Raw genomic sequence first — 9,032 nt, forward strand, 5'->3', positions numbered from 1 at the left:
AGAATATCACTTACACAGGAATATTCATCATAAGATCAGCTTCTGTGCAACTGGACCTAAGAAAATCACTTATGTTCCTTTCTTATTTCCTCCTCTCCTTCATTCTTTTTGATTGAGAGTTTTTGTTTTATTTTGCCTTATTTGGGTTGTTTTCAAAATGTGTTTTTCTCATTCCTTGGTTTGGAAAGAATATACTCCACTTCTCATTTTTTAGTGGTAACCCAAAATACCAAACTGAATGCCTAGTCTTAAAAAATCTAATATTAAAACATATCTTTGTCCATTTCTTATATGATAAAAGGAAGAAACAAACAAACAAACAAAAAACCTTACAGGCCCGGCACGGTGGCTCGCACCTGTAATCCCAGCACTTTGGGAGGCCGAGGCAGGTAGATCACGAGATCAGGAGTTCGAGACCATCCTGGCTAACATGGTGAAACCCTGTCTATACTAAAAATACAAAAAATTAGCCAGCCATGGTGGCGGGCACCTGTAATCCCAGCTACTCGGGAGGCTGAGGCAGGAGAATCGCTTGAACCCTGGAGGTGAAGGTTGCAGTGAGCTGAGATCTCACTACTGCACTCCAGCCTGGGCGACAGAGTAGGACTCCATCTCAAAAAGAAAAAAAAAGATAAAAAAACTTTACAAAGGGTAATATCAGGCACCACACTCCCACCTTCAAGTAAGTTTTAATTTTTTTAATTTCCATTTTATTTTTACTGTCTCTAAGTAAATAGTAATGCAGTATTAATATTTGCAATAGTCAGCCTCTAGATTTCTTCACATGGTTTTTAATTTCTCTTATCAGTAATGTTTATTGTTCAATTTTGTATCCTCCTTTTAGTAATCTTTTTCACTAAAAGACATCCTTTAAAAATTGTTTTTGTGAGACATTTTGTGAGTATGTCTCTATTATCGGCCTTTGCTGAATGGGCCACTTTATTTTCTGTTTTGATCCCTGACTGAGGAGATAGATTTCAAGATCACAAGTTTTATGGAAGTGTCTGATTTTGAATGCACAAGCTTGTGTGAAGTTTAGTTCTTGTCAACCTAAAACCAAGCCACTAAGAGCTAATAGATCTGCAAACCATATTAGGACTAGTGAGGTAACAATGTTTGCTTACCACTTTGTTAATATTGCTTTTTTTCTTTTTGTCTTAAGGAGATGTTTCTGTGTTTTCACATTTGTGTGCATGTTAGAGTAATTATAGGTGTATTTTTTTCACGAACCATGTGTACATAGGTACCTAATGATTGCCTTTGTTCGTATCTGTGGCATGATTCTCGAGAAGCCTCACAGTGGCATTGTCGTTATTTTAACAAATTTACCACAGTCTGTGTTATTGCCACCTGTCCTAACATTTTAGCAGCACCAAAGTGTCACAGTCTTTTCTAAGGGACAAAATCAAAACTCTATGATAACAGAATGCTTTTTCAAAAAATATTTTTACTGTGAGAAGTAAAGTTCACTGGCACAGCCAATCTCACATGTGTATGACGAGCTTATCCGCTTCCTAAAAGGAGCAATAAGTTTCTTGGTATGTATGTATGTAAGCAAATTGAGTTAGCCTGTTTTGATATTTAGTGGCGGAGGCTAAGTCACATAAATGCATGCGTATCCTTCATAGGGTATGGCCAGCTAGTGATGCCAATTTGTTTGTCAATAGATTGAATTTTCCTTTTAAAAAGGTCCTCTTAAATGAATGTTAACAATGCTCGTTCTTTTCCATGATTTTCTGGTTGAATAGTTCCCCTACTCCACCATATATATTTCTGTTTTATATATTTGTTTCAGATTAGGACCCAGCACAGTTGCCTGGAAATTGTTTTATTTTAAAACATATATATTTTTAATCCAACTAAATATATTAATTTAAAAATTCAACTCTCAGGAAAAAATTCACATTTTTATTTTATCATTCTAGAGAATATACTTTATAAAAATTATTTTCTTGCTCAGAAAGAACTGTCTAAATATTTACATTTCTTATTGTGTATAGGTACTAAAGAAAAAGCAACTAGAACTAATTTAATGCCAATGATTTTCTGCATAGCAAAGTTATTTCATAGTACCTCCTTTAATCATTACTACATACAAATATTTGTAAATTATTTTTACTTTAGAAATTAAACCATTCTCTAAGAGGCAAGAGTTCTATGATCAAATTAGCAAGTGTCATATGATCAAATGTAAAATGTTACTACAACTCATGCATGCAGAACACTAAGCAGACTATAGAGTTCATAAGAAGTTTAAATGGGTATTTCAAACATTCATCATAGCATTGCTGCTATTAAGAACTATCAGCAATAATATTAGCTACCCCACATATTAAAAAACTATCAATTAGTGAAAACCCAAACACTGATAATTACTTCATTATCACTTTCATAGAAGATGTGCTTATTTGAAAAATGGCATTGTTTTAGGACAACTGAAGGAAAACTGATTTACTGTATCATTATGTTTTGTGAGGCATTTGCCATAATGGAATAAAATGAATGTTTCTGGGTCATAATATACTGTTTCAAATTATAGTTACCTAACCACACAGCAAAAATAGATAACAGTAAAGATAAGATTTACAGCTATGTCATAAAAAAATTTAATTCCAGGATTTAATTACAATTTACACTGCACTTTGGAAAACTTTGAGTTAAAGGGTTACAATTTTTCTTCTTTAACAAGAGAGGTGACCTCAGCCTTCACTAAGTGCTTAGTGCAAACATTTAGCACAGCAAAATTGCAGTAGCTTCCCAGGAGAAAATGAACTGGCATTGATACCAATGCCCTTTATAAAAAAGGAACTTCAAAACACATTTTACTTTACTAAAAGAATGAAGATAGAACTGATTAACTCCAAACTAATCAAAAGAGTTGGCCAAAACACTAAGCAATATAATCTCAAAGGTTTTTTTAAACAAAAGTAATCAAGAATCTGTATCATGCTAATGACTTTTATCATAAGGCTCTGAAATCTCTGTACACTTAGTCAAAGGTGTTATTTCAAGATATAGGTTGTCCTTAGTGTCTATTGTACTATGTACTTGCCCTACACAATGATACTGGTATGGAGTTCTAAAGATTTTTTTCAAAAGTTCTCAGCTTTAGAATTTCAGAGGATATAAAGTACTTTAAGTTTTTTTTTAAAAAAGAGTAGCAAAATAACAAAGTTATATATAAACATACATGTGCATTTATTTATTTCTTTATTCATATATTGATACATGTGATTTGATAAAAGATCATAGGACAAAATAAAAATTAAGCAAGATCAGTACCAATAAATAAGTTGAAATTATTTAGTGCTTTTAAGAGCCTCTTGAGGCTGGACGCGGTGGATCAAGCCTGTAATCCCAGCACTTTGAGAGGCCGAGGCAGGCGGATCACTTGAGGTCAGGAGTTCGAGACCAGCCTGGCCAACATGGTGAAACCCCGTCTCTAATAAAAATACAAAAATTAGCAGGGCAGGCGTGATGACGGGCACCTGTAATCCCAGCTTCTCTGGAGGTTGATGCGGAAGAATTGCTTGAACCCCGGAGATGGAGATTGCTGTGAGTGGGGATCGCACCACTGCACTCCAGCCTAGGTGACAGCGAGATTCCGTCTAAAAAAAAAAAAAAAAGCCTCTTGCATTCACAATATAAAGTGTTCAGAATAGGTAGATCAATTTCTAGTGCAATATTTTTCTAAATATCATCATATTCCTTAATGGTTACATCATAGTAACTCTCATATAACTAAATTTGATCCATATTGTTCATTTAATAAAGAATTTCACAGAACAGACAGATGCATCCAAATGTAAGCTTCTAGTTTCCAACTGAAATGTTTTTAAAGAAAGATAATATGAGCGTTTGTTTTAAAATGGTCATGCTAAGTAGCCTAAAGCCATTCATATCCTTGGTTATTGTGAGGAAGGAGAAGGGAGAGGAGGAGGAGGAGACAAGGACTAGGATCAAGATGAGGATTTTTTGTGACAAACAAACGTGTCTGACTCTCTCAACCCCAGTTTCAAAATTGTAAGAAGATACATTGTATTGGCCGAGGTTAGAGAAAGTATATTCTACTTTTTTTTTTTTTTTTTTTTTTTTTTTGAGGCGGAGTCTCATTCTGTCGCCCAGGCTGGAGTGCAGTGGCGCGATCTCGGCTCACTGCAGGCTCTGCCTCCTGGGTTCACGCCATTCTCCTGTGTCAGCCTCCCGAGTGGCTGGGACTACAGGCACCTGCCACCACGCCCGGCTAATTTTTTTGTAGTTTTAGTAGAGACGGGGTTTCACCGTGTTAGCCAGGATGGTCTTCATCTCCTGACCTCGTGATCCGCCCGCCTCGGCCTCCCAAAGTGCTGGGATTACAGGCGTGAGCCACCGTGCCCGGCCGTATATCCTACTTTTTATCTTTATGTTTTATTGTTTGTTTTGTTTTGCTTCTTTAGAGTTAAATTGCTCCTTTCTCTCCATTCCCAAAGTGGAAATGTAGATGACTGATTTTCAATCCTTCATCTTTTTTAATATATGCATGTAATGCTATAAATTTCTTCCTAAGCACTACTTTTGCTAAATCCTAGAAGTCTTGATACATTTTTATTATTTTTTAATAGTTTGAAATATTTTTAAATTTCTCTTGAGACATTTTTGATCCATGTATTATATAGGAGTGTGTTCTTTAATCTCCAAATATTTGGTGATTTTCCAGCTATCTTTCTATAATTGATTACTAGTTTAATTCCACTTTGGTCTCAGAACATACTTTGCATAATTTTCATTCCTTGATTGTTTTAAGGTGTTTTATGGTCCAAAATATGGTCTATCTTGCTGATTGTTCCATGTGAAATTGAGAAGAATGTGTATTTTATTGTTGTTGAATGAAATACTCTCTTCAATGTCAATTGGGTGAAGTTAATTGATGATGCTGTTCAGGTCAACTACTATTCTTATTTTCTACTTGCTTAATCAATCAGTTGCTGAGAGAGGTATTGAAGTCTCAAATAATGATAATTAATTTGTCAATTTCTCATTGTAGTTTTGTCCGATTTTATCTCATATAATTTGATACTCTGTTGTTAGGTACATATACCTTCAGGGTTTTGTACAGTATTCTTGAAAAACTGACCCATTTATCATGACATAACAGCCCTCTTTGTCACTGATAATTTTTCGTATTGTAAACTCTACTGTGTCTGAATTTAAGACAGCAACTATAGGATTATTTTTATTAATGTTAGGGTTGTATATCCGTTTCCACCTTTTTATGTTTACTCTACCTGAGCATTTACTTTATAGTAGGTTCCCTATAGAAAACATCTAGATGGGTCTATGTGTGTGTATATATATATATATATCTCAAACCTCTCTTTGTAGTCATCTGGAGATATAAATCTCTAGACTACTAGACAACCACTGTATCTGCATCTTCTCTCTCTTGTTTATTTCCAATATTTCTATTCAGTTAGATATACAGTCTATTTTCTGCAGATATTTCTTCCCAGTGTGGGTCCCTGTCATCTTGGAAAGGTGTTTTTGTTGGTTATTTTGAGAATTTGCAGCATCTCCCCATGTGGTACTCTCCCAACTTTCTATGGTAATTTTGGCATCATTTACACACTGCAATCTGTGCGATCTATTTTCTGCTTTGGTTTTCTTTTTAAAATCTACTTTCTGAATCCTCCACTTTTATTTCTTGTATATGTGCGTGGGGAATGACTAAGGACCTGTAGGCAATTTCTTGATTTTCTTTAAGTTCGGGACCAGCACAATAGCTTTTTCTTATTTTGTGTTCCCCTACACAGTTGTTAATCTTGACTAAGCTTTTCTCATGTCAGGATCTAAACCTATGTTAATTTAGTGATTTTACTTACAAGTTATTGAATTAATATTTCTTTTTTATTTTTATTTATTTATTTATTTATTTATTTTGAGACGGAGTCTCGCTGTGTCGCCGAGGCTGGAGTGCAGTGGCCCGATCTCGCCTCGCTGCAACCTCTGCCTCCCAGGTTCAAGTGATTTTTCTGCCTCAGCCTCTCTAGTAGCTGGGACTACAGGAGCACGCTGCCACACCCGGCTAATTTTTGTATTTTTGGTAGAGATGGGGTTTCACCATATTGGTCAGGCTGGTCTCAAACTCCTGACCTCGTGATCCGCCCCCCTCGGCCATCCAAAGTGCTGGGATTACAGGCATGAGCCGCCGCGCCCGGCCCATTATTGAAGTTTTTGTGCACATTCCTTGGAATTTTATACATATACAATCATATCATTACCAAATAGGGCAGTTTTATTTTTTTATTTTCAATCAATGGGAAAGATACTATGTCAGGACAATGTTGAATAAGAAGTGATAACAGATATCCTTGCCTTATTCTTGATCTAAGAAAATATAGTTATTAATCATTAAATATAACAGCTATAGGTTTCCTTTTATCAAGTTGAGGAGGTTTTCCTCTATTTCTAATTTTTCCAGTTGATAAAATTATGTAATTTTTATTCTAATTTATTAATAAAGTGGATTATATTGACTGATTTTAAATACTAAACCAGCCTTGCATCTCTGGAATAAAAGCCCCTGGTCACAGCCTATAATCAATTTTATATTTATATTTTATTTGCTATATATTTTCTTAAGGATGTTTGCACCTATGTTCATGAGGAAGCCTTGTCTGTAGTTTTCCTTTTTTGTACTGCCTGCGTTTGATTTTAATATGTGGGTAATACTGGATTCATAAAATGAGTTGTAAATTGTTCTTTCTTCATTCATTTTCTAGAAGAATGGATAAAATCAGTGTTAATTTTTCTCTAAGCTTTAAAATAATTCTCTGGTACAACCATTAGTAACTGGAGATATATTTGGGGAAGAAATTTTGAAGTACAAATTCAATTTATTTAATTGCTACAAGGGAATTTAAATTATTTATATTGGTTGAGTTTTGGTAGCTTGTACTTTTTAATAAATCGATTATCCTCTCAGTGGCTGAATTTATGTCTGTAGACTTGTTCTTAGTGTTCCCTTCCTATCCGTTTACTTGTGTTACATCTGCATTTACATATACATCATATATCTATGTATTATCTATATAGAGAAAGGTAAATATCTTAGGCCCCCAAAATCACTAAGCTAAGCAGAAAATTCAAGCTGGGAACTGATTAGGACAAAGCTGCCTCTCATTCTATTTAAAGTTATCTCTCTGCTCACTGAGATAAATACATATATGATTGCCTCCTTTGGAAAGGCTAACCAGAAACTCAAAAAAATGTAACCACTTGTCTCTCATTTATCTGTGACCTGGAAGCCCCTCCTGGCTTCTTTCTGCCTTTGCTTTGAGCTGTTTTGAATTGTTTTAAGTTGTCCCACCTTTCCAGACTGAACTAGTGTACTTCCTACATATATTCATTCGTGTCTCATTCTTCTTACATACTTCTGACATATATTGATTGGTGTCTTATGTCTCCCTAAAATGTGTAAAACCAAGCTGTGCCCCAACCACCCTGGACACATGTCCTCAGGATTTCCTGAAGCTGTGTCATGGGCATGTGTCCTCAACCTTGGCAAAATAAACTTTCTACTTTAATGAAGACCTGTCTCAGAGTTTCTGGGTCTGTATATATATATATATATATGTATATATATACACACATATATACGCATATATATGTGTATATATATACACATATATATGCGTATATATAGACCTATATACATACATATATAGACATATGTATATATATATAGACCTATATACATACATATATATAGACCTATATACATATATAGACCTATATACATACATATATATACACCTATATACATATATATAGACCTATATACATACATATATATAGACCTATATACATATATATATAAAATTCTGTGTCACTTGTGCTAAAATCTTGTCAGCTGTGTTGATCTTTTTTAAAAAATTCACTTCTTGCTTTATTGATTTTTCTGTTCTCTTTTTTCAATTTCATTTATTTCTGTTATTATCTTTATTATTTCCTTCATTCCGCTTGCATTGGGCTTATTTTCTTCTTTTTTCACTATTTTTTAACTTAAAAAAATGAAAAAATAAAATAAAAAGCCAGAGGAAGGTATTAATGCAGTCCCCCGCTACTATAAATTATGCAGTCCAGGTTTCCACATGTGGGGACATCACAGAGGTGAGCACATCTGGAATGCAGTGTATGGATAAACCTTGCCCTGGGGAAAGCACCCTTGTGATTATGCTATCTCCTCTGCCATGTTAAGTGTATATTTTTTTCCATAGTTTCTTAAACTGCAAGCTTAGATGGTTGATTCATGATTTTTCCACCTTTGTGATGTAAGCGTTTAGTGCTATAAATTTCCTTCTCATCACTGCTTTACCCGCATCCCAGAAATTTTGCTGTATTCTCTTTTTATTTTCATTTACCTGAACATATTTTTTGTTCTTTGTAAGACTTTTTAAATCTCTGTATTTTTAGAAGTATCTTGCTTAATTTCTGAGTGTGAAAATTTTGTATGATTTCCCTGCTATTTAACTCTAATTTGATTCCATCAGCATCAGAGAACAGATTTGGTATGATTTTATTTTTTAAAATAATGTGCTGAAACTTGTTTTATGGCCCAAAATATGGGCAATAAATGAAATAAGTGTCTCAGTAGAAAAGGAATGCTAAACAGAACTTGGCAAACTCAGATCTGAGGAGAAAGATAGAAAGCAATCAAGACATCTTCAGTGTCAAAAATTTAAGTATATTGTTGATAATTACCGGGGTTTAATGTGTTCCTTGTTCTGCATTATGCTGTTACCGTCTTTGTTTTTCCCTTAAATAAAACGTTTTTGTTATTTCAAACAGCTTATTACACTTAAACTATGAGCACTGAAGGAGAATGCCTTTCCACATGCAGTGCAAGAAACAGAAAAAGAATAGCCACTGGATCCTATGTAAGTACTAACTGGCTTCTTAGAGCTGATAATTATACATACTAAGTGACAGGAAAATGCACTCTCACACTACTGCATCAAGATCTACAGAAATTTGTGGTACTTGTTAACACATTA

The 9,032-nt window shown here is 34.4% G+C and overlaps 1 non-coding gene across 1 annotated transcript; it reads right to left on the reverse strand.

The window, feature by feature from the left end:
- Window positions 1-8,070: 8,070 nt before the first annotated feature.
- Window positions 8,071-8,239, reverse strand: LOC129483785 (U1 spliceosomal RNA). The gene has a single exon (XR_008658280.1). It is a non-coding gene; the product is annotated as a U1 spliceosomal RNA (small nuclear RNA).
- Between the last annotated feature and the right edge of the window lie 793 nt (window positions 8,240-9,032).

This window comes from Symphalangus syndactylus, chromosome 5 (genome assembly GCF_028878055.3).
Source record: "Symphalangus syndactylus isolate Jambi chromosome 5, NHGRI_mSymSyn1-v2.1_pri, whole genome shotgun sequence".
NCBI lineage: Eukaryota > Metazoa > Chordata > Mammalia > Primates > Hylobatidae > Symphalangus > Symphalangus syndactylus.